Raw genomic sequence first — 24,098 nt, 5'->3', positions numbered from 1 at the left:
GGGCCCCTGGAGCTGGTGTCAGGGCCCCCATGCGTGGGTCCCATGGAGCTGGGGTCAGGGTACGCACGGGTTGGGCCCCTGGATCTGGAGTCAGAGCCCCCATGGGTTGGGCCCCTGGATGTGGGGTCAGAGGACGCAAGGGTTGGGCCCCTGGAGCTGGCGTCAGGGCCCCCACGGATTGGGCCCCTGGAGCTGGGATTAGGGGACGCACGTGTTTGGCCCCTGGAGCTGGGGTCAGGGCCTGCTGGGGTTAGGCCCCTGGAGATAGGGTCAGACCTCCCACGGGTTGCGCTCCTGTACCTGGGGTAAGGGGACGCAAGCGTTGGGACCTTGGAGCTGGGGTCAAGGCCTGCACGGGTTGGGCCCCTGGAGCTGGTGTCAGGGCCCCCATGCGTGGGTCCCATGGAGCTAGGGTCAGGGTACGCACGGGTTGGGCCCCTGGCTCTGGAGTCAGAGCCCCCATGGGTTGGGCCCCTGGATCTGGGGTCAGAGGACGCAAGGGTTGGGCCCCTGGAGCTCGGGTCAGGGCCCCCAAGGGTTGGGCCTCTGGAGCTGGGGTTAGGGGATGCACGGGTTGGGCCAATGGAGCTGGGGTCAGGGCCTCCTTGGGTTGGGTCCCTGGATCTGGGGTCAAAGGATGCAAGGGTTGGGCCCCTGGAGCTGGGGTCAGGGGACGCACAGGTTGGGCCCCTGGAACTCGGGTCAGACCCCCATGGGTTGGGCCCCTGGAGCTGGTGTCAGGGCCCCCACACGTGAGTCCCATGGAGCTGGGGTCAGGGCACGCACGGGTTGGGCCAATGGAGCTGGGGTCAGGGGACGCAGGGGTTCGGCCCCTGGAGCTGGGGTCAGGGCCCCCACGGGTTGGGCTCCTGGAGCTGGGTTAAGGGCTCCCATGGGTTGGGCCACTGGAGCTGGTGTCAGGGGACGCACGGGTTGGGCCCCTGGAGCTGGGGTCAGGGGACGCACGGTTTGGGCCCCTGGAGCTGGGGTCAGAGCCCCCACGGCTTGGGCCCCTGGAGCTGGGGTCAGGGACCCCACGGCTTGGGCCCCTGGAGTTGGGGTCAGGGCCCGCACGGTTTGGGCCCCTGGAGCTGGGGTCAGGCCCCATACGGGTCGGGCCCCTGGGGCTGGGGTCATGGCCCGCACGGGTTGGGCCCCTGGAGCTTGGGTCAGGGCCCCCACGGGTGTGGCCCCTGGAGCTGGGGTCAGGGCCCCCACAGGTTGGGCCCCTGAAGCTGGGGTCAGGGCCCGTACGGGTTGATCTACTGGAGGTGGGGTCAGGGCCCCCACGGGTTGGGCCCCTGGAGGTGGGGTCAGGGCCCTCACGGGTTGATCTACTGGAGCTGGGATTCGGGCCCTATGGGTGTGGCCCCTGGAGTTGGGGTTAGGGCCCGCACGGGTTGGGCCGGTGGATCTGGGGTCAGGGCCCGCACGGGTTGGACCCCAGGAGCTGGGGTCATCGACTGCACGAGTTGGGCCCGTGGAGCTGGACTCAGGGCCCGTATGGGTTGGGCCCCTTGAGAAGGGATCAGGGCCCGCACGGGTTGGGGCCCTGGAGCTGGGGTCAGGGCCCCCACGGGTTGGGGCCCTGGAGCTGGGGTCAGGGCCCCCACGGGTTGGGCCCCTGGAGCTGCGGTCAGGCCCCACACGGGTTAGGCCCCTGGAGCAGGGGTCAGGCCCCGCACGGGTTGGGCCTCTGGAGCTGGGGTAAGGACCCCCACTGGTTGGGGCCCTGGAGCTGGGGTCAGATCCCCCACTGGTTGGGGCCCTGGAGGTGGGGTCAGGGCACCAAGAGGTTGGCCCGTTGGAGCTGGGGTCAGGACCCACACGGGTTGGGCCCCTGGAGCTGAGGTCAGGGACTGCACGGTTTGGGCCCCTGGAGCTGGGGTCAGGGTCCCGATGGGTGGGGCCCCTGGAGCTGGGGTCAGGGCCCGCACGGGTGGGGCCGGTGGATCTGGGGTCAGGGCCCGCACGGGTTGGACCCCAGGAGCTGGGGTCATCGACTGCACGAGTTGGGCCCGTGGAGCTGGACTCAGGGCCCGTATGGGTTGGGCCCCTTGAGAAGGGATCAGGGCCCGCACGGGTTGGGGCCCTGGAGCTGGGGTCAGGGCCCCCACGGGTTGGGGCCCTGGAGCTGGGGTCAGGGCCCCCACGGGTTGGGCCCCTGGAGCTGCGGTCAGGCCCCACACGGGTTAGGCCCCTGGAGCAGGGGTCAGGCCCCGCACGGGTTGGGCCTCTGGAGCTGGGGTAAGGACCCCCACTGGTTGGGGCCCTGGAGCTGGGGTCAGATCCCCCACTGGTTGGGGCCCTGGAGGTGGGGTCAGGGCACCAAGAGGTTGGCCCGTTGGAGCTGGGGTCAGGACCCACACGGGTTGGGCCCCTGGAGCTGAGGTCAGGGACTGCACGGGTTGGGCCCCTGGAGCTGCGGTCAGGGTCCCGATGGGTGGGGCCCCTGGAGCTGGGGTCAGGGCCCGCACGGGTGGGGCCTCTGGAGCTAGGGTCAGGGCCTGCACGGGTTGGGCCCCTGAAGCTGGGGTCAGGGCCCGTACGGGTTGATCTACTGGAGGTGGGGTCAGGGCCCCCACGGGTTGGGCCCCTGGAGGTGGGGTCAGGGCCCTCACGGGTTGATCTGCTGGAGCTGGGATTCGGGCCCTATGGGTGTGGCCCCTGGAGTTGGGGTTAGGGCCCGCACGGGTTGGGCCGGTGGATCTGGGGTCAGGGCCCGCACGGGTTGGACCCCAGGAGCTGGGGTCATCGACTGCACGAGTTGGGCCCGTGGAGCTGGACTCAGGGCCCGTATGGGTTGGGCCCCTTGAGAAGGGATCAGGGCCCGCACGGGTTGGGGCCCTGGAGCTGGGGTCAGGGCCCCCACGGGTTGGGGCCCTGGAGCTGGGGTCAGGGCCCCCACGGGTTGGGCCCCTGGAGCTGCGGTCAGGCCCCACACGGGTTAGGCCCCTGGAGCAGGGGTCAGGCCCCGCACGGGTTGGGCCTCTGGAGCTGGGGTAAGGACCCCCACTGGTTGGGGCCCTGGAGCTGGGGTCAGATCCCCCACTGGTTGGGGCCCTGGAGGTGGGGTCAGGGCACCAAGAGGTTGGCCCGTTGGAGCTGGGGTCAGGACCCACACGGGTTGGGCCCCTGGAGCTGAGGTCAGGGACTGCACGGTTTGGGCCCCTGGAGCTGGGGTCAGGGTCCCGATGGGTGGGGCCCCTGGAGCTGGGGTCAGGGCCCGCACGGGTGGGGCCGGTGGATCTGGGGTCAGGGCCCGCACGGGTTGGACCCCAGGAGCTGGGGTCATCGACTGCACGAGTTGGGCCCGTGGAGCTGGACTCAGGGCCCGTATGGGTTGGGCCCCTTGAGAAGGGATCAGGGCCCGCACGGGTTGGGGCCCTGGAGCTGGGGTCAGGGCCCCCACGGGTTGGGGCCCTGGAGCTGGGGTCAGGGCCCCCACGGGTTGGGCCCCTGGAGCTGCGGTCAGGCCCCACACGGGTTAGGCCCCTGGAGCAGGGGTCAGGCCCCGCACGGGTTGGGCCTCTGGAGCTGGGGTAAGGACCCCCACTGGTTGGGGCCCTGGAGCTGGGGTCAGATCCCCCACTGGTTGGGGCCCTGGAGGTGGGGTCAGGGCACCAAGAGGTTGGCCCGTTGGAGCTGGGGTCAGGACCCACACGGGTTGGGCCCCTGGAGCTGAGGTCAGGGACTGCACGGGTTGGGCCCCTGGAGCTGCGGTCAGGGTCCCGATGGGTGGGGCCCCTGGAGCTGGGGTCAGGGCCCGCACGGGTGGGGCCTCTGGAGCTAGGGTCAGGGCCTGCACGGGTTGGGCCCCTGAAGCTGGGGTCAGGGCCCGTACGGGTTGATCTACTGGAGGTGGGGTCAGGGCCCCCACGGGTTGGGCCCCTGGAGGTGGGGTCAGGGCCCTCACGGGTTGATCTGCTGGAGCTGGGATTCGGGCCCTATGGGTGTGGCCCCTGGAGTTGGGGTTAGGGCCCGCACGGGTTGGGCCGGTGGATCTGGGGTCAGGGCCCGCACGGGTTGGACCCCAGGAGCTGGGGTCATCGACTGCACGAGTTGGGCCCGTGGAGCTGGACTCAGGGCCCGTATGGGTTGGGCCCCTTGAGAAGGGATCAGGGCCCGCACGGGTTGGGGCCCTGGAGCTGGGGTCAGGGCCCCCACGGGTTGGGGCCCTGGAGCTGGGGTCAGGGCCCCCACGGGTTGGGCCCCTGGAGCTGCGGTCAGGCCCCACACGGGTTAGGCCCCTGGAGCAGGGGTCAGGCCCCGCACGGGTTGGGCCTCTGGAGCTGGGTTAAGGACCCCCACTGGTTGGGGCCCTGGAGCTGGGGTCAGATCCCCCACTGGTTGGGGCCCTGGAGGTGGGGTCAGGGCACCAAGAGGTTGGCCCGTTGGAGCTGGGGTCAGGACCCACACGGGTTGGGCCCCTGGAGCTGAGGTCAGGGACTGCACGGGTTGGGCCCCTGGAGCTGGGGTCAGGGTCCCGATGGGTGGGGCCCCTGGAGCTGGGGTCAGGGCCCGCACGGGTGGGGCCTCTGGAGCTAGGGTCAGGGCCTGCACGGGTTGGGCCCCTGAAGCTGGGATCAGGGCCCGTACGGGTTGATCTACTGGAGGTGGGGTCAGGGCCCCCACGGGTTGGGCCCCTGGAGGTGGGGTCAGGGCCCTCACGGGTTGATCTACTGGAGCTGGGATTCGGGCCCTATGGGTGTGGCCCCTGGAGTTGGGGTTAGGGCCCGCACGGGTTGGGCCGGTGGATCTGGGGTCAGGGCCCGCACGGGTTGGACCCCAGGAGCTGGGGTCATCGACTGCATGAGTTGGGCCCGTGGAGCTGGACTCAGGGCCCGTATGGGTTGGGCCCCTTGAGAAGGGATCAGGGCCCGCACGGGTTGGGGCCCTGGAGCTGGGGTCAGGGCCCCCACGGGTTGGGGCCCTGGAGCTGGGGTCAGGGCCCCCACGGGTTGGGCCCCTGGAGCTGCGGTCAGGCCCCACACGGGTTAGGCCCCTGGAGCAGGGGTCAGGCCCCGCACGGGTTGGGCCTCTGGAGCTGGGGTAAGGACCCCCACTGGTTGGGGCCCTGGAGCTGGGGTCAGATCCCCCACTGGTTGGGGCCCTGGAGGTGGGGTCAGGGCACCAAGAGGTTGGCCCGTTGGAGCTGGGGTCAGGACCCACACGGGTTGGGCCCCTGGAGCTGAGGTCAGGGACTGCACGGGTTGGGCCCCTGGAGCTGGGGTCAGGGTCCCGATGGGTGGGGCCCCTGGAGCTGGGGTCAGGGCCCGCACGGGTGGGGCCTCTGGAGCTAGGGTCAGGGCCTGCACGGGTTGGGCCACTGGAGCTGGTGTCAGGACCCGCACGGGCTGGGCCCCTGGAGCTCCGGTCAGGACCCGCACGGGTTCGGCCCCTGGAGCTGGGATCAAGGCCCCCATGGGTTGGGCACCTGGAGCTAGGGTCAGGCCCCACACGGGTTGGACCCCTGGAGGTGGGGTCAGGGTCCCCACGGGTTGAGCCCCGGAACTGGGGTCTGGTCTCTCACGGGTTGGTCCCCTGGAGCTGGGGTCACGGCCGGCACGTGTTGGGCCCCTGGAGTTGGGGTCAGGGCCCAAACGGATTGGGTCCGTGGAGCTGGGTTCAGGGCCAGCACGGGTTTGGCCCCTGGAGCTGGGGTCACGGCCCGCACGGGTTGGGCCCCTGGAGCTAGGGTCAGGGCCCCCACGGGTTGGGCCCCTGAAGCTGGGGTCAGGGTCCATACGGGTTGATCTGCTGGAGCTCAGGTCAGGGCCCGCACGGGTTGGGCCCCCGCAGCTGGGGTCGGGGCCCCCACGGGTTGGGCCCGTGGAGCTGAGGTCAGGGCCAACACGGGTGGGGCCCCTGGAGCTGAGGTCAGTGTCCCCACGGGTTGGGCCTCTGGAGCTGGGGTCAGGGCCAACACGGGTGGGGCCCCTGGAGCTGGGGTGAGGGCCCCACGGGTGGGGCCCCTGGAGCTGTGGTCACGGCCCGCACAGGTTGGGCCCCTGGAGCTGGGGTTAGGGCTCGCATAGGTTGGGCTCCTGAAGCTGTGGTCAAGGCCCTCACGTGTGGGTCCCCTGGAGCTGGGGTCAGGGTCCCCTCGGTTTTGGCCCCTGGACCTGGGATCAGGGCCCACACGAGTGGGGCCTGTGGAACTGAGGTCAGGGCCCGCACGGGTGGAGCCCCTGGAGGTGGGGTTAGGGTCTTCTCGGTTTGGGCTCCTGGAGCTGGGGTCATGGCCCGAACGGGTGGGGACCCTGCATCTGAGGTCAAGGCCCTCACGGGAGGGGTCCCTGGAGCTGGGGTCATGGCCCGCACGGGCGGGGCCCCTGGAGCTGGGGTCAACCGATGCACGGGTTGGGTCCATGGAGCTGGGATCAGGGCCCGCACTGGTTGTGCCCCTGGAGCTGGCGTCAGGGCCCCCACGGATTGGGCCCCTGGAGCTGGGATTAGGGGACGCATGGGTTAGGCCCCTGGAGCTGAGGTCAGGGCCTGCTGGTGTCATAAACAGATAGTTAAGGGTTAACGTCTCTTTCACCTGGAAAGAAGTATCTGAACCACCTGACCAGAGGACCAATCAGGAAACAGGATTTTTTTCAACTCTGGGTGGAGGGAATTTTGTGTCGGAGTCTTTGTCTGTCTGCCTGCTTTTCTCTCAGCTTTGAGAAGTGATTTCTGTTTTCTAATCTTCTGTTTTCAAGTGTGAGTACCAAACATGGTTTTGTTGTTTTTGTATTTACATGTCTATAGCGCTGGAGTGCTTTGATTTGTATTCTTTTTGAATAAGGCTGTTTATTCAATATTCTTTTAAGCAATTGACCCTGTATTTGTCACTTTAATACAGAGAGACCATTTGTATGTATTTTTCTTTCTTTTTTATATAAAGCTTTCTTTTAAGACCTGTTGGAGTTTTTCTTTAGTGGGGAACTTCAGGGAAATTGAGTCTGTACTCACCACGGAATTGGTGGGAGGAAGAAATCAGGGGGAGATCTGTGTGTGTTGGATTTGCTAGCCTGATTTTGCATTCCCTCTGGGTGAAGAGGAAAGTGCTTTTGTTTCCAGGACTGGAATTACAGATGGTGGACTCCCTCTGTTTAGATTCACAGAGCTTGTGTCTGTGTATCTCTCCAGGAGCACCTGGAGGGGGAAAGGGAAAAAGGATTATTTTCCTTTGTTGTGAGACTCATGGGATTTGGGACTTGGGGTCCCCAGGGAAGGTTTTTCAGGGGAACCAGAGTGCCCCAAAACACTCTAATTTTTTGGGTGGTGGCAGCCGTACCAGGTCGAAGCAGGTAACTAATCTTGGAGGTTTTCATGCTAACCCCAATATTTTGGACGCTAAGGTCCAAATCTGGGACAAAGTTATGATAGCTGGGGTTAGGCCCCTGGAGATAGTGTCAGAGCCCCCACGGGTTGCGCTCCTGTATCTGGGGTAAGGGGATGCACGCGTTGGGCCCCTGGAGCTGGGGTCAAGGCCTGCACGGGTTCGGCCCCTGGAGCTGGGGTCAGGGCCCTCACGTGTTGGGCCCCTGGAACTGGAGTCAGGGGACGCACGGGATGGACCCCTGGAACTGGTGTCAGGGCCCCCACGGGTGGGTCCTCTGGAGCTGGTGTCAGGGCCCCCACGGGTGGGTCCCCTGGACCTGGGGTCAGGGTCCCCACGGGTTGGGCCCCTGGAGCTGGGGTCAGGGCTCCCACGGGGTGGGCTCCTGGAGCTGGGGTCAGAGGACGGACGAGGTGGGCCCCTGGAGCTGGGGTCATGGCCCCCACGAGTTGTGCCCCTGGAGCTGGGGTGAGCGGACGCACGGGTTGGGCCCCTGGAGCTTGAGTCAGGGCCCCCACGGGTTGGGTCCCTGGAGCTGGGGTCAGGTCCCCCACAGGTTGCACCACTGGAGCTGGGGTAAGGGAACGCACGGCTTGGGTCCCTGGAGCTGGGGTCAGGGCCCCCATGGGTTGGGCCCCTGGAACTAGGGTCAGAGGACGCAAGGGTTGGGCCCCTGGAGCTGGAGTCAGGGCCCCCACGGGTTCGACCCCTGGAGCTGAGTGTCAGGGGACACACGGCTTGGGCCCCTGGAGCTGGGGTCAGGGCCCCCACGGGTAGGGCCCCTGGAGCTGGGGTCAGGGGATGCACGGGTTGGGCCCCTGGAGCTAGGGTTAGGGCCCCCACCGCTTGGGCCCCTGGACCTGGGGTCGGGGACGCACGGGTTGCGCCCCTGGAGCTGGGGTCCGGGCTCCCACAGGTCGGGCCCCTGGAGCTGGGTTCAGGGGACGCACGGGTTGGGCCCCTAGAGCTGGGGTCAGGGACCCAATGGGGTTAGCCCCTGGAGCTGGGGTTAGGGGACGTACGGGTTTGGCCCCTGGAGGTGGAGTCAGGGGACACACGGGTTGGGCCCATGGAGCTGGAGTCAGGGCTCCCACGGTTTGGGACCCTTTGCTGAGGTCAGTGTCCCAAGCGGTTGGGCCCCTGGAGCTGAGGTCAGGGTCCACCACAGGTTTGGCCTCTAGAGCTGGGGTCAGGGGACGCACGGGTTGGGCTCCTGGAGGTGGGTTCTGGGCCAATACGGGTTTGGGCCCCTGGAGCTGGGGTCAGGGCCCCCACGGGTGGGTCCCCTGGAGCTGGGGTCAGAGCCCCCACGGGTTGGGCCCCTGGAGCTTGGGTCAGGGGAGTCACGGGTTGGGCCCCTGGAGGTGGGGTCAGGGCCTCCACAGGTTGGGCCCCTGGAGCTGGGGTTAGGGGACGCACGGGTTGGGCCCCTGGAGCTCGGGTCAGGGCCCCCAAGGGTTGGGCCTCTGGAGCTGGGGTTAGGGGACGCACGGGTTGGGCCAATGGAGCTGGGGTCAGGGCCCCCTTGGTTTGGGCCTCTGGATCTGGGGTCAAGGGATGCAAGGGTTGGGCCCCTGGAGCTGGGGTCAGGGGATGCACGGGTTGGGCCCCTGGAACTCGAGTCAGAGCCCCCACGGGTTGGGCCCCTGGAGCTGGTGTCAGGGCCCCCACTAGTGGGTCCCATGGAGCTGGGGTCAGGGCACGCATGGTTTGGGCCAATGGAGCTGGGGTCAGGGAACGCAGGGGTTCGGCCCGTGGAGCTGGATTCAGGGCCCCCACGGGTTGGGCTCCTGGAGCTGAGTTAAGGGCTCCCATGGGTTGGGCCACTGGAGCTGGGGTCAGGGGATGCACGGGTTGGGCCCCTGGAGCTGGGGTCAGGGGACGCACGGGTTGGGCCCCTGGAGCTGGGGTCAGAGCCCCTATGGGTTGGGCCCCTGGAGCTGGGGTCAAGGCCCTCACGGGTTGAGCCTCTGGCGGTGGGGTCATTGGACGAACGGGTTAGGCCCCTGGAGCTGGGGTCAAGGCCCCCACGGGTTTGGCCCCTGGAGCTGGGGTGAGGGTGATGGAAAAGGCCTAAGACTTAAAAGGCCTGCAATTTCGGCTTCTGCTTCTTCTCCTTTTAGCTGAAGGATGGGCCTAGGGATTTTAATGATAGAAGGGACCTGAGAATCATGGATAGGACATGCATTTAATCTCATATTTTACCATGTCAGCTATTTACTAATTGGCCCGCTTGGCACGTAAATATATGCAGCTGTTTTCTCATGTATCCCCAAAGACATTTAATGCCGGGGGTCAAGGCATGTACCTTACACTCCCTTCAAAATGACAAATGTATCCGCAACAGATGTCTCCTGTATCCCCCTCCCCAAAATAATACATGTATTCTGTGTAACCTGTTATCTATAGGTCAGCATAATGACGTAAACAGGATGAGAACTAAAGTTGTTTGTTGCTGATTATAAAAGGGGCTCATGTCGCCCATGTAAGGTGTGTTCTTCTTCTCTGGCACTAGTCGAGAAGAAACACCCGCTCAGCTGAACGAGAATAAAGGTGTGGTACCCGTCTTCTTGTCCTCCATGCCTCCTTGGTGTTATTAGGTAAGCTCCAGGGGGAAACGGGCCCTATTTGGCCAACAAATGACGACTCCGCCGGGACTTCTCTCCCTGTAGAGGGCGCTGACAGGCGACCGAGGGCGATTCCGAGGAGTGGCCACCTCGAGCCACTAGTTTGCTCGGGCCTCGGGTCGTTACAATCGGTCTGGGCGGCTGCGTCCTCTCTAAGAGAACTCCTAACGACACGGAGGCGAGACGGTACTAGAAGAAGGGGAAGGTCCAACAGCCGGACGCGGCCACTCCGGGTGGTAAGTGCGTTTTACCTCTTGGGTTTAAAGGATATAACGCCCCCGCAGTGTGGTTGGACCTCAATAGGTAATCCCGGTGTGGAAAGATACTGTGGATGTTTGATGGTTATGCTAAGTAAGCCAGGCAATGGTCAATGAATAATACCACTAATTTCACTAGCCCGTGGGCCGTATTGGATAATTACTGGGACATAGAACAGCCCCAGGGCTTGCTTTTGTTTTTGGGGGGATTATTGCTTTTTCTCATATTGATGCTGTGCTGGAAGCCAAAATTGTAATAGCCAGGTCTAGGACTTAAACCGACCCTAGCCGCACTGAGACTCCTGCGAGGGGAAACCCCGTGACCAGGATATCTTAATCGCAATGGGGGTCGGTCGAACCCGTGACCAGGTTTAATTAAACACGAGCATAATGGGGTCCGGACAAAGCGCTTATGCTGGGACGCCCTTGGAATGCATGTTGAATAATTGGAAGGCGTTTAGACGCCAGGCTGATTATGGAGTGGCATTATGTAAGGATGACTTGATAAAATTCTGTACTGTGGAATGGCCAACATTCGGGGTGGAGTGGCCTGCTGGGGGATCACTCAAGTTAAAAACTGTACAAGCTGTGCATAACATTGTAACTGGGGATGGACATTGGGACCAGTACCCCTATATAGATATCTGGCAGGATCTTGCAGCTAATCCCCCCCCCCCGGTTGCGGGAGTGTAGAGCCCAAGCCATTAGGGCCTTAATGGCTCGGACCCCTGATCAGCATCGAGGTCGTCCCCCCATGAAAAAGCCCTGTCCACCAGCTGTGATTCCTACTGCCCCTGATCCTATGCCCCCTCCTCCAGTGTATCCTGGCCTTCCAGCCTCCCTGGCACAATCCCCTCCCCCTGTATCGAATACCCCAGAAAGCAGCCCCCCCCTCTTTAGACCAACGACCCCAGAAAACAACTCAGGAGACAGTAACGGGGAGGACCGTAACGGTCAGGACTCCCCGATATCCTCCCGCCTGAGGAGTAGTCATGCTAGGACGGTCGACGAGGCATGGAAAGTAGTAGGCACCCCGGGAGACACAAAATTTGCTCTTACTAAGAGCCCCGCGGTAGACAAGACCGTAGCCGAGACAGTTCCGGTGCATGAACTGCCCCTAAGGGAAACTGTGGGCCATGATGGTGGACTCACTATGATATATGTTCCTTTCACCACGAGTGACCTGTATAATTGGAAGCACCAGAACCCCTCGTTCTCGGACGATCCCGCCCCATTAACAGCAGTTTTTGAAACCCTGGTCTCGGCCCATAACCCTACTTGGGGCGACATGAAAATTGCTCTCAATACCCTACTAACTGCAGAGGAAAGGCGCTTGGTCCTTTCAAAGGCCCGGGAGGCACTAGTAGCAGGGGGAATGGACGCAGCTGACTTACCCGATCAGCTCCCTGAGGCTGCGCCCGCTTGGTCACATACAACTGCAGCGGGTCGAGAGCTCCATCACAAATATGCTTTAGCTATAGTACAGGGGATGAAACGCTGTATTAGGAAGACCCCAAATTGGGCCAAGCTGTATAATATTCGACAGGAAAAGAATGAGAACCCAGCCGCCTTTTATGAGCGCTTGTGTAACACCTGTAAAAGATACACAGACCTCGACCCAGAGGATGCTAATGGAAAGCGAGTGCTCATTCCCCTCTTCATTGGGCAGTCCTATGAGGACATTAGAAAAAAACTGCAGAAATTAGACGGGGCATCGGGTAAAAATATAGAGGAGCTCTTAGAGATTGCGCTAAAAGTTTATGATCGCAGAGACGATGAGGAACGGAAAAAGGGGGCCCGCCTCCTGGCAATGGCCCTGAAGGGGGGAAGTGGGAAAGGGGGGGACAAAACTAAGGGATGAACAGGACCACAAGGGAAGGGAAAAAGCTCCCATTTGGGGTGAAATCAGTGTGCTATCTGTAAGGAGGAGGGGCACTGGAAGAATGAATGCCCCCAGCGACATAGCAGGAGGGAGGGAAGCAGAAACAGAGTCCCACCTGCGCCTGTTTTTTATAACGAGGCGCAAGACGAGTCATTTGTATAGGGAGGCCGAGGGACCCAGCGGCCCCTCCTGGTGGCACAGCCCGCTGGCCTGGATCCCACGGTAACAATTGAGGTAGGGGGCCGCCCAGTTGAAGCCCTTATTGATACAGGGGCTACCCTTAGCTTGCTTCCCCTTGCAGAGGCTCCCCGGGGGAGGGCTCAAGGGTGTACTATAGTCCAAGGGATAGAAGGACAAAATATAAAGTTGGAAAAATCTCTTCCCCTCCTAGTAAAAGTAGGAGACTGTCATATATCCCACCAATTCGTTTGTAGCCCCTCCTGTCCCATTGCGCTGCTAGGACGAGATCTGCTTACTAAATTGCAGGCGGAAATCTCGTTCAATAATAATGGGACTATGGAAGTTAGGCTCCCCAAACAACAAATTTCTAACTATCAAATGGCCCTTTTGAATGTTGAAAATCCTCCCCCGGCACAGCCGGAGAGTGAGAGGGACCAGCTGTCGGGGGTTAACCTTAAGGTCTGGGCTGAGGAGGGAGGTTTTGCTCGGGCTCGAAACGCTTTGCCAGTACACATTTCCCTTAGGGAGGGAAGTCGCCCAGTCCGAATTCGACAATACCCCCTTAAGCTAGCCACTCGGATCGGACTGAAACCTCTGATTCAAACGTTTTTGCAGTGCGGTTGGTTAAGGGAGGGCACCTCCCCATACAGTACTCCGATAATGGGAGTGCCTAAGCCTAATGGGCAATATCGATTAGTCCAAGACCTAAGGCAGGTTAACAAGTTAATAGAGGACCCCTATCCAGTTGTCCCAAACCCCCATACTATCTTGGGCCAAGTCCCCAAGAACCACAGCTGGTTTTCCGTGATAGATTTGAAAGACGCTTTCTTTTCCATACCCCTTGATCAGGAGTCTCAGAAACTGTTAGCCTTTGAATGGGAAGACCCAGACACCCATTACAAGGCTCAGTATCTCTGGACTGTTGTCCCCCAGGGACTTACTTGTGCACCCGAGATTTTCGGCAGTCAGCTAAAAAGACACCTTGCCCCGTTCCTAGCTGGGCATCCCTCGTGTAACATAGTTCAGTACTGTGATGATTTACTCTTAAGCACTGAAACAGAGACAGCTTGTAAAGAACAGACGATAGAACTCCTTAACTTTCTTGGAGCTCAGGGGTACAAGGTTTCCAGGGAAAAGGCCCAATTGGTTAAACAGCAGGTCACTTTTCTCGGATATCATCTTTGTCAGGGACGTCGTAGCTTAGGTAAAGATAGGATCCAGGCTATACTCGAAAGCCCTCAACCCCGAAATCCCAGAGAGCTAAGGGCTTTCTTGGGACTGACCGGTTTTTGCCGGCTTTGGATCCCCGACTACGGAGGGAAGGCTAAACCATTATACGAGTCCCTTACTAAAGAGGGTCTGCTTAACTGGGTATGGACCAAGGAAAAAGAAAAAGCATTTCAAGAGCTTAAAGAAGCCTTGGTTCAGCCCCCCGCTCTGGCTCTCCCGGATCCCCGGAAGCCATTCACCCTATACGTTCATGAAAGGAGAGGGGTGGCATTTGGAGTCCTGTGCCAAAGGTCGGGACCAGCCTGGCGACCTGTGGGTTATTACTCCAAGGTATTGGACCTGGTCGCCAAGGGCTGGCCGGCTTGTTTACGAGCCGTGGCTGCAACCGCTCTCCTTGTACAGGAGGCTGAGAAACTAACCTTGGGTGGGGATACTGAGGTTGTGGTGCCCCATGGAATACCCCAGATACTGGGAACAGGAGCCGGGGAAAGGCATTTAAACCCCAGTCGGCATACTAGATATGAGGTGGGACTTTTGTTGGCCCCTAACCTAACTTTTAAGACAGTCAGCTCCCTTAATCCAGCTACCTTACTGCCAGATCCCCAAGTCCCTTATGGGACTAATCCCACCCATGATTGTATTGAAGTCTTACAACAAGAAACTAAACCCCACCCTGATCTTTTAGATTTACCCTGGTCCAATCCCGATATTGAAGTGTACGTAGATGGATCCAGTTATGTAGAAGATGGGAAGCGATTTACAGGAGCAGCCGTTATAGTTAAAGAAGGAGAAATGTACAAGTTTAAGCTTAGCCCCAACTTATCCGCCCAGGCAGCGGAACTAGTGGCTCCTATTGAGGCTCTCCGGATGGGAACTGGAAAGACTATTAATGTATACACTGACAGTCGTTATGCATACATGGTGGTGCATGCCCACGGAACTCTATGGAAAGAAAGGGGTTTCATTACGGCTTCAGGCCAAAGAATAGCCCATGGGGCCCTTATCAAATCATTACTTGAGGCCCTGATGCTTCCCCTCCGGGTCGCAGTGATACACGTGCGTGCACATGGGAGGGCCCCTGAAACTGAACAGCGAAAGTACAATCGAATGGCTGATCAAGCCGCGAAAGAAACCGCATGAGAAGGAGCCATATGGCTCCTCTGGGTCCAAGATACAGAAGCCAAAACCCCTGCTCCCCACTATACAGCAGAGGAAGTGTCCCACGCGCAGGCTGCAGGGGCCCAACAAACTCCCTCTGGGTGGTGGAAGTTGCCAGGGGGGGAGATTTTTGTACCTAGACCAGTACTTCAGGAGATTCTCCGATCCCTACATAAGGAGGGACATTTGGGATCAGGAGCTATGGTCGATTTGATCACCCGGTCCCTTCGGGGATTAGGTGCACACATGGAAGCCCAAAGAATTGTAAATAACTGTTCCGTTTGTCAGCGAACAAACCAAAAGGGGTGCGGTCCCCCTGCCCCAATGGGAGGTCGGCCCTGGGCTGCCTACCCTTTTCAGAGATGGCAGGTGGACTTTGCTGAAGTCCCCCCTTGTAGGGGTTATAAGTATTTGCTTGTCTTTGTTGATCAATTCACTGGATGGGTGGAGTGTTACCCTACACGACATTGTCAGGCATGAGCCGTCGCCAAAGCCCTGTTACATGAAATACTTCCCCGCTTCCACCTCCCAGAGGTGATTGAGTAGAACCGGGAAAGTCATTTTATCTCCCAGGTGGTTCAGCAGGTGTCACGAGCCCTCGGGATCCAATGGAAATTGCATACACCCTGGAGACCACAAAGCTCGGGCCAAGTGGAAAGAATGAATAGAACTCTTAAGGACACTCTCACAAAACTGTGTATAGAATCTGGTTTAAAGTGGCCTGACGCTCTACCGCTCGCCCTTACTCGCATTCGGAGGGCCCCACGTAAGGGTCTGAAACTTTCACCCTTTGAACTGGTCTTTGGGTTCCCTCCCCGAGTACTCATCCCGGGGTACCGAGAGGATGTAAACTGGGAAGTGGGGAATGACTCTTTGTGAAAACAGGTTTCTGCGCTACAATCTGTTTTGTTACAGTTACATCGATACGCAGCACCTTTCCAGACCCTTCCCTTGGAGCAACCCGCACACTCCTTCCGGATCGGTGACCAGGTCCTTGTCAAAAAGTGGAAGCGTGATCCCCTCACGCCACGGTGGGACGGTCCACGTACTGTATCGCTCATCAGCCAGGCCGCCGTTAAGGTCCTTGGGAGCGACAAGCGGACGCACCATACTCGAGTAAAGCGGTTCCTGCACCCTGACCCAGAGGACAGCCTAACTGAAGAGGACATCAGCCCTCTGTCCTCTCCGGCTCCGGAAGCCCGGAGAGACACAGGCGAAGATTCTACCTGGGAATACCAAGGACTGGAAGGACTAAAAGGACTGTTTAAGAGACAGAAACAATGAAACCATCCTTTGTCTTTCTGATATGTATGTTAGTTATTCATATGGTTGGGAAAATAGGTTTATGCAACTAGGGGAAATAATAGCAGATTCTTTTAATCTTACTAATTGCTGGGTACGTGGCGGTCCGGGAGAATTGAATGAATGGCCCTGGGTAGCTCAGCCGGTACAGCCCAAGTGGTGGCTAAGCAGCTTAAGCATAGTACATAAGGGAACGGGGAGGTGGACTGAGGATAACGGCCCCTGGAGACTCTATTCTAATGGAGTAGGTGTCTTTTGCCTTAATCGAACAAGACATGAGGGAATTTATATGGGGGAAAGTAAGTGTGAATGGACTTTAGCTCTGGGATTTGATTGCTGGGATCCCTACTGTCGCCCATATGACTGTTTTAAGTACCAAGGACGATGGAACCTTACCCATGTAAAGCTAACTAACAATAGCTGGGTAAGATGTTCCTACTGGAATCACAGGGGCGATGGTTGTAAAGCAGTAGGATTGGATGGGTACTTTGATGCCCTCTTTCTAAGTTGCCAGCGAGATAACACCACTAACAAGCACCATGTGGTACGGTGGTATCAGTGGGCATGGCAACACCTTAATGGAACCCAAGTTACCCATTTCCGACAATTTTGGGCTAGTACCAATAGCCCAAAATTTGGTTGTAATTGTGTGTGGAAGGCAGGGGCTGGGGCGTGGAAATGTGACTACTGTAACCCAAATGTGGACAAATTCCTACGGGGACCTATAGAATCAGGCAACGCCTTATACTATGAGGAGCCGGGCCCTGCCGATTCCCCTGAAACCTGGGATGGCCCCTTTGCCAATGGAATCTGGGCCTTAAAAGGCCACTATTGGATCTGTGGATCCCATGCTTATCGTAGATTGCCTCCAAACTGGTCGGGAATATGTTACATAGGATATATTAGGCCTCTATTCTTTTTATTACCTCAAGCCCAAGGAAATAAATTGGGAGTTAAAGTTTATGATGATTTAGTTAGAGAAAAACGGTCTTTGGATTCCACTTTAACCGCCGGAAGTTCCCAAAATTGGGGAGCTCAAGAATGGCCCCCTGAAAGAATCATCAAACATTATGGACCGGCCACCTGGAATCCCAGTGAGCTTGTATCCGGGGCCAGGGAACCACTTTATAATCTAAATCGAATTATTAGGCTACAGGCTATCTTGGAAATAATAACCAACCAAACAGCTGCAGCACTAGACCTCTTGGCCGATCAATCAACTCAAATGAGACACACAATTCTCCAGCACCACATAGCTCTTGACTATTTGCTAGCAGAGGAAGGGGGACTCTGTGCAAAACTTAATGAGTCTAACTGCTGCTTACAAATAGACGATAATGGCCAGGCAGTGAAACAGTTAACTAAGGAGATGAGGAAAATAGCCCATGTCCCAGTACAAACCTGGGGCGGCTGGGACACAGATTGGTTTACCTCCTGGCTACCACAATGACGATGGTTACGGAAAGGTTTCCTCCTTTTTATACTCTTTATCACCATCCTATTAACAGTCGCTTGCTTCACCCCGTGCTTAATTGCAGTGGTCCGAAAACTGGCTAGTCAAGTTACATATCAACAAATGATGATATTATACAAGCCGGAAGGATCTAAGGTGCAAGGCCCATAAGCTCTTAAAATGTTTTTAAGGGGGGGAAACTTGATGGAAAAGGCCTAAGACTTAAAAGGCCTGCAATTTCGGCTTCTGCTTCTTCTGCTTTTAGCTGAAGGATGGGCCTAGGGATTTGAATGATAGAAGGGACCTGAGAATAAAGGACAGGACATGCATTTAATCTCATATTTAACCATGTCAGCTATTTACTAATTGGCCCGCTTGGCACGTAAATATATGCAGCTGTTTTCTCATGTATCCCCAAAGACATTTAATGTCAGGAGTCAAGGCATGTACCTTACACTCCCTTCAAAATGATAAATGTTTCCGCAACAGATGTCTCCTGTATCCCCCTCCCCAAAATAATACATGTATTCTGTGTAACCTGTTATCTATAGGTCAGCATAATGACGTAAACAGGATGAGAACTAAAGTTGTTTGTTGCTGATTATAAAAGGGGCTCATGTCGCCCATGTAAGGTGTGTTCTTCTTCTCTGGCACTAGTCGAGAAGAAACACCCGCTCAGCTGAACGAGAATAAAGGTGTGGTACCCGTCTTCTTGTCCTCCGTGCCTCCTTGGTGTAATTAGGTAAGCTCCAGGGGGAAACGGGCCCTATTTGGCCAACAAGGGGACGCACGGGTTGGGCCCCTGGAGCTGCGATCAGGGCCCCTACGGGTTGTGCCCCTGGAGCTGGCGTCAGGGCCCCCACGGATTGGGCCCCTGGAGCTGGGATTAGGGGATGCATGGGTTTGGCACCTGGAGCTGGGGTCAGGGCCTGCTGGGTTTAGGCCCCTGGAGATAGGGTCAGAGCCCCCACGGGTTGCGCTCCTGTACCTGGGGTAAGGGGACGCACGCGTTGGGCCCCTGGAGCTGGGGTCAAGGCCTGCACGGGTTGGGCCCCTGGAGCTGGTGTCACGGCCCCCACGCATGGGTCCCATGGAGCTGGGGTCAGGGCACGCACGGGTTGGGCCCCTGGATCTGGGGTCAGGGCCCCCATGGGTTGGGACCCTGGATCTGGGGTCAGAGGACGAAAGGGTTGGGCCCCTGGAGCTGGGGTCAGGGGACGCACGGGTTGGGCCCCTGGAGCTGGGGTCAGGGCCCCCACGGGTTGGGACCCTGGAGCTTGGATAAGGGGACACACGGATTGTGCCCCTGAAGCTGAGGTCAGGGCCCCCACTGGTTCGGTCGCTGGTGCTGTGGTCAGGGGACGCACGGGTTGGCCCCTGGAGCTCGGGTCAGGGCCACCACGGGTTGGGCCCCTGAAACTGGCGTCAGGGGACGCATGGGTGGGATCCTTCAGCTGAGGTCAGGGCCCCCACGGGTTGGGCCCCTTAAACTGGGGTGAGGATCCCCACAGGTTTGGCCCCTGGAGCTGGGCTCAGGGGACGCATGGGTTGGGCTCCTGGAGCTGGGGTCAGGGGACGCACGGGTTGGACCCTGGAGCTGGGGTCAGGGGACTCACGGGTTGGGCCCCAAGAACTGGGGTAAGGGGACGTACGGCTTGGGCCCCTGGAGCTGAGGTCAGGGGCCCCACTGGTTGGGCCCCTGGAGCTGGGGTCAGGGCCCCCACGGTTTGGGCCCCTGGAGCTGGGGTCAGGGGATGCACGGGCTGGGCCCCTGGAACTGGGATCACTGTCCGCACGTGTTGGGTCCCTGGAGCTGGGGTCAAGTCCCCCACAGGCGTGGCCCCTGGAGCTGGTGTCAGGGTACGAACGGCTTGGGCCCCTGCTGATGGAGTCAGGGCCCCCACGGGCTGGGCCTCTGGAGCTGGGGTCAGAGCGCGCACGGGCTGGGCCCCTGGAACTGGGGTCAGGGTCCACACAGATGGGGCCCCTGGGGATGGGGTCTGGGCGCCCACGGGTGGGGCCCCTGGGGATGGGGTCAGGGTCCCCACGTGTGGTGCCCCTGGATTTGGGGTCAGGGCCCGCACAGGTGGGGCCCGTGGAGCTGGGGTCAGGGCCCCCACTGCTTGGGCGCCTGGAGCTGGGGTTAGGGCCCGGACTGGTGGGGCCCCTGAAGCTGGGGTCAGGACCCCCACGGGTTAGGCCCTTGAGTCTGGGGTCAGGGCCACCACGATTTCGGCCCCTGGAGCTGGGGGCAGGGCCCGCACGGGCTGGGCCCCTGGAGCTGGGGTCTGGGCCCCCACGGGTTGGGCCGCTGGAGCTGGGGTCAGGGCCCAGACAGGTTGAGCCCCTGGAGATAGGGTAAGGGACCGCACGGTTAGGGACCCTGGACCTGAGGTCAGGGCCCCACGGGTGGGGCCCCTTTAACTGGGGTTAGGGCCCGCACGGGTTGGGCCCCTGGAGATGGGATCAGGACCCCCACGGGTTGGGCCCCTGGAGTTTGGGTCAGGGCCCGCACGGGTTGTGCCTGTGGAGCTGGAGTCAGGGCCCCCACCAGTTAGGCAACTTGCGCTGGGTTCAGGGCCCCCAATTGTGGGGTGCCTCGAGCTGGAGTTAGTGCCGGCACGGGTTGGACCCCTGGAGCTGGGGTCAGGGCCCACACGGGTTGAGCCTCGGTAGCTGGGGTGAGGGCCCGCAGAGGTTAGGCCCCTGGAGCTGTGGTCAGGCCCCGCACGGGTTGGGCCCCTGGAGCTGGGGTCAGGGCCCCCACGGATTCGGCCCCTGGAGCTGGGGTCAGAGCCCGCACGGGTTGAGCCTCGGTAGCTGGGGTGAGGGCCCGCAGAGGTTAGGCCCCTGGAGCTGTGGTCAGGCCCCGCACGGGTTGGGCCCCTGGAGCTGGGGTCAGGGCCGCCACGGGTTGGGCACCTGGAGTTGGGGTCAGAGGACGCACTGGTTGGGGCCCTGGAGCTGGGGTCAGGGCCTCCACGGTCTGGGCCCCTTGACCTGGGGTCAGGGCCTGCACGGGTTCTGAACGTGGAGCTGGGGAAAGGGCCCGCACGATTGGTTCCTCTGGAGCTGGGGTCAGGAAGCGCACAGGTTGGAGCCCTGGAGCTGGGGTCAGGGCCCCCACGGGTTGAGGCCCTGTGGCTGGGGTCAGGGCCCAGACGGTTTGGGCCACTGCAGGTGGGGTCATGGCCCCACGGGTTGGGCCCCTGGAGCTGGGCTCATGGCCCCCATGGGTTGGGCCCCCGGAGCTGGGGTCACGGCCCGCACGGGTTTGGCCTCTGGAGCTGGGGTCAGGGCCAGCACGATTGGGGCCCCTGGAGCTTGGGTCAGGAAGCGCACTGGTTGGAGCCCTGGAGCTGGGGTCAGGGCCCCCACTGGTTGAGTCCCTGGAGTTGGGGTCAGGGCCCAGACGGTTTGGGCCACTGCAGGTGGGGTCATGGCCCCACGGGTTGGGCCCCTGGAGCTGGGCTCATGGCCCCCATGGGTTGGGCCCCTGGAGCTGGGGTCAGGGCCCTCACCGGTGGGGCCCCTGGAGCTGGTCCGCCCGGGTTGGGCCCCTGGAGCTGAGGTCAGGGCCCCCACGGGTGGGGCCCCTGGAGCTGGGGTCAGGGCCCGCACGAGTTGGGCCCCTGGAGCTGGGGTCAGGGCCCCCACGGGTTGAGCCCCTTGAGTTGGGGTCAGGGCCCAGACGGTTTGGGCCACTGCAGGTGGGGTCATGGCCCCACGGGTTGGGCCCCTGGAGCTGGGCTCATGGCCCCCATGGGTTGGGCCCCTGGAGCTGGGGTCAGGGCCCTCACAGGTGGGGCCCCTGGAGCTGGTCCGCCCGGGTTGGGCCCCTGGAGCTGGGGTCATGGCCCGCACGAGTTGGGCCCCTGGAGCTGGGGTCAGGGCCCCACAGGTTGGGCCCCCAGGGCCCCCACGATTTCGGCCTCTGGAGCTGGGGTCAGGGCCCCCACAGGTTGGGCCCCTGGAGCTTGGGTCAGGGCCCGCACAGGTTGAGCCCCGGTAGCTGGGGTGAGGGACCGCAGAGGTTAGGCCCCTGGAGCTGGGGTTAGGGCCCGCACGGGTTAGGCCCCTGGAGCTGGGGTCAGGGCCGCCAAGGGTTGGGCCCCTGGAGTTGGGGTCAGGGGACGCACTGGTTTGGGCCCCGGAGCTGGGGTCAGGGCCCGCACGGGTTAGGCCCCTGGAGATGGGGTCAGGGCCCCCACGGGTGGGGTTCCTGGAGCTGGGGTCAGGGCCCAGACTGGTTGGGCCCCTGGAGCTGTGGTCAGGGCCTACACGGGTGGAACCCTTGGAGCTGGGGTTAGAGCCCTCACGGGTTGGGGCCCTGGAGCTAGGGTCAGGGAGACCACGGGTTGAGGCCCTGTTGCTGGGGTCAGGACCCACACGGGTTGGGCCCCTGGAGCTGGGGTCAGGGTCCGCACGGGTTGGGCCCCTGGAGCTGGGGTCAGGGGGCCCACGAGTTGAGCCCCTGGAGCTGGGGTCACTGCCTGCACGGGCTGGACCCCTGGAGCTGGGGTCAGGGCCCCCACCGGTTGGGCCCTTTGAGCTGGGGTCAGGGTCTGCATGGTTGGGACCCCTGGAGCTATGGTCAGGGCCCGCACTGGTGGGACTTCTGGAGCTGGGGTCAGGGCCCCCACAGGTTGGGCCCCTGGAGCTTTGGTCAGAGTCCGCACAATTGGGGCCCCTGGAGCTGGGGTCATAGACCCACGGGTGGGGTCCCTGGAGCTGGGGTCAGGGCCCCCACGGGTTGGGCCCCGGAGCTGAGGTCAGGGTCCACAAGGGTTTGTCCCCTGGAGCTGGGGTCAGGTCCCCCACGGGTTGGGCCCCGGTCCTGGGGTCAGAGCCCGCAAGGGTTGGGCCCCTGGAGCTGGGGTCAGGGTCTCCAAGGGTTGGGCCTCTGGAGCTGTGGTCAGGGCCCCCACGGGTGTGTCCCCCGGAGCTGGGGTCAGTGCCCGCATGGGTTGGGGCCCTGGAACTGGGGTCAGGGCCCCCACGGGTTCGGTCTCTGGAGCAGGGATTAGGGGCCTGCATAGGTTGGGCCCCTGGAGCTGGGGTCAGGGCCCCCATGGGTTGGGACCTTGAGGCTGGGGTCAGGGCCCCTACGAGTTCGGTCCCTGGAGCTTGGGTCAGGGCCTGCACGGGTGGGGCCCCTGGAGCTGGGGTCAGGGCCTCCACGGGTTGGGTCCCTGGAGCTGGGGTCAGGGCACAAACGGGTTGGGCCCCTGGAGATGGGATCAGGACCCCCACCGCTTGGGCCCCTGGAACTGGGGTTAGGGCCCGTTCGGGTGGGGCCCCTGGAGCTGGGGTCAGGGCCCGCACAGGTGGGAAACCTGGAGGTGGGGTCAGGACCCCACAGGTTGGGCTCCTGGAGCTGGGTCACGGCCCCACCGGGTTTGGCCCCTGGAACTGGGGTCACGGCCCGCAAGGGTTCGGCCCCTGGAGCTTAGGTCAGTACCTCCATGAGTTGGGCCCCTGGAGCTGGTGACAGGGCCCGCACAGGTTGGATCCCTGGTGCTGGGGTCAGGGCCCCCATGGGTTGGGCCCCTGAGGCTGGGGTCAGGGCCCTCATGTGTGGAGCCCCGGGAGCTGTGGTCAGGACCCCATGGGTGTGACCCCTGGAGCTGGGTTCAGGGCCCCCACGGGTTAGGCCCTTGAGTCTGGGGTCAGGGCAACCACGATTTCGGCCCCTGGAGCTGAAAGCAAGGCCCGCATGGGCTGGGCCCCTGGAGCTGGGGTCTGGGCCCCCACGGGTTGAGCCCCTGGAGCTGGGGTCAGGGCCGAGACGGGTTGGGCCCCTGGAGGTGGGGTCAGGCCCCGCACGGTTGGGGCCCCTGGAACTGGGGTCAGGGCCCCATGGGTGGGGCACCTTTAGCTGGGGTTAGGGCCCGCTCGGGTTGGGACCCTGGAGCTTGGGTCAGGACTCCAACGTGTTGGGCCCCTGGAGCTGGGGTCAGGGCCCCTACGGGTTGCGACCCTGGAGCTGGGGTCAGGGTCCGAACCGGTTGGGCCCCTGGAGATGGGGTCAGAGACCCCAATGGTTGGGCAACTGGAAGTGGGGTCAGGGCCCCCACGGGTTGGGCCCGTGGAGTTGGGGTCAGAGCCCGCACGGGTTGGGCCCCTGGAGCTGGGGTCACGGCCCCCACGGGTTGGGCCCTTGGAGCTGCGGTCAGGGCCCGCACAGTTTGGGCCCCTGGAGCAGGAGTGAGGCCCTGCACGGGTTGGGGCCCTGGAGCTGGGGTCAGGGTGCCCACGGGTTGGGCCCCTGAAGCTGGGGTCAGGGCCCAAACAGGTGGGGCCCCTGGAGCTGGGGTCAGGGTGCCCACGGGTAGGGCTCCTGGAGCTGTGGTCAGGGCCCGCACGGTTTGAGCCCCTGGAGCTGGGGTCAGGACCCCCACGGGTTAGGCCCCTGGAGCTGGGGTCATAACCCCCACGGGTTTAGCCCCTGGAGCTGGGGTCAGGGCCCGCACGAGTTGGGCCCATGGAGCTGAGGTCAGGGCTCCCAAAGGTTGCGCCTCTGGAGCTGGGGTCAGGGTTCCCATGGGTGGGGTCCCTGGAACTGGGGTCAGGGCCCGCACGGGTTCACCCCTGGAGCTGGGGTCAGGACCCCCTCGGGTTGGGCCCCTGGAGCTGGGGTTATAGCCCCCACGGGTTGAGCTCCTGGAGCTGGGGTCAG

At 61.9% G+C, this 24,098-nt stretch overlaps 1 pseudogene; it reads left to right on the top strand.

Annotated features, from left to right (window-relative positions):
• The first annotated feature begins 11,703 nt into the window (after nt 1-11,703).
• LOC127051473 (uncharacterized) lies at nt 11,704-15,948 on the top strand (annotated as a pseudogene).
• Nucleotides 15,949-24,098: the final 8,150 nt, after the last annotated feature.

Source organism: Gopherus flavomarginatus, chromosome 5, assembly GCF_025201925.1.
Source record: "Gopherus flavomarginatus isolate rGopFla2 chromosome 5, rGopFla2.mat.asm, whole genome shotgun sequence".
Lineage (NCBI taxonomy): Eukaryota > Metazoa > Chordata > Testudines > Testudinidae > Gopherus > Gopherus flavomarginatus.
Note: the sequence above shows the minus strand (reverse complement) of the source record. Positions and strands in the feature narration are given on the sequence as shown.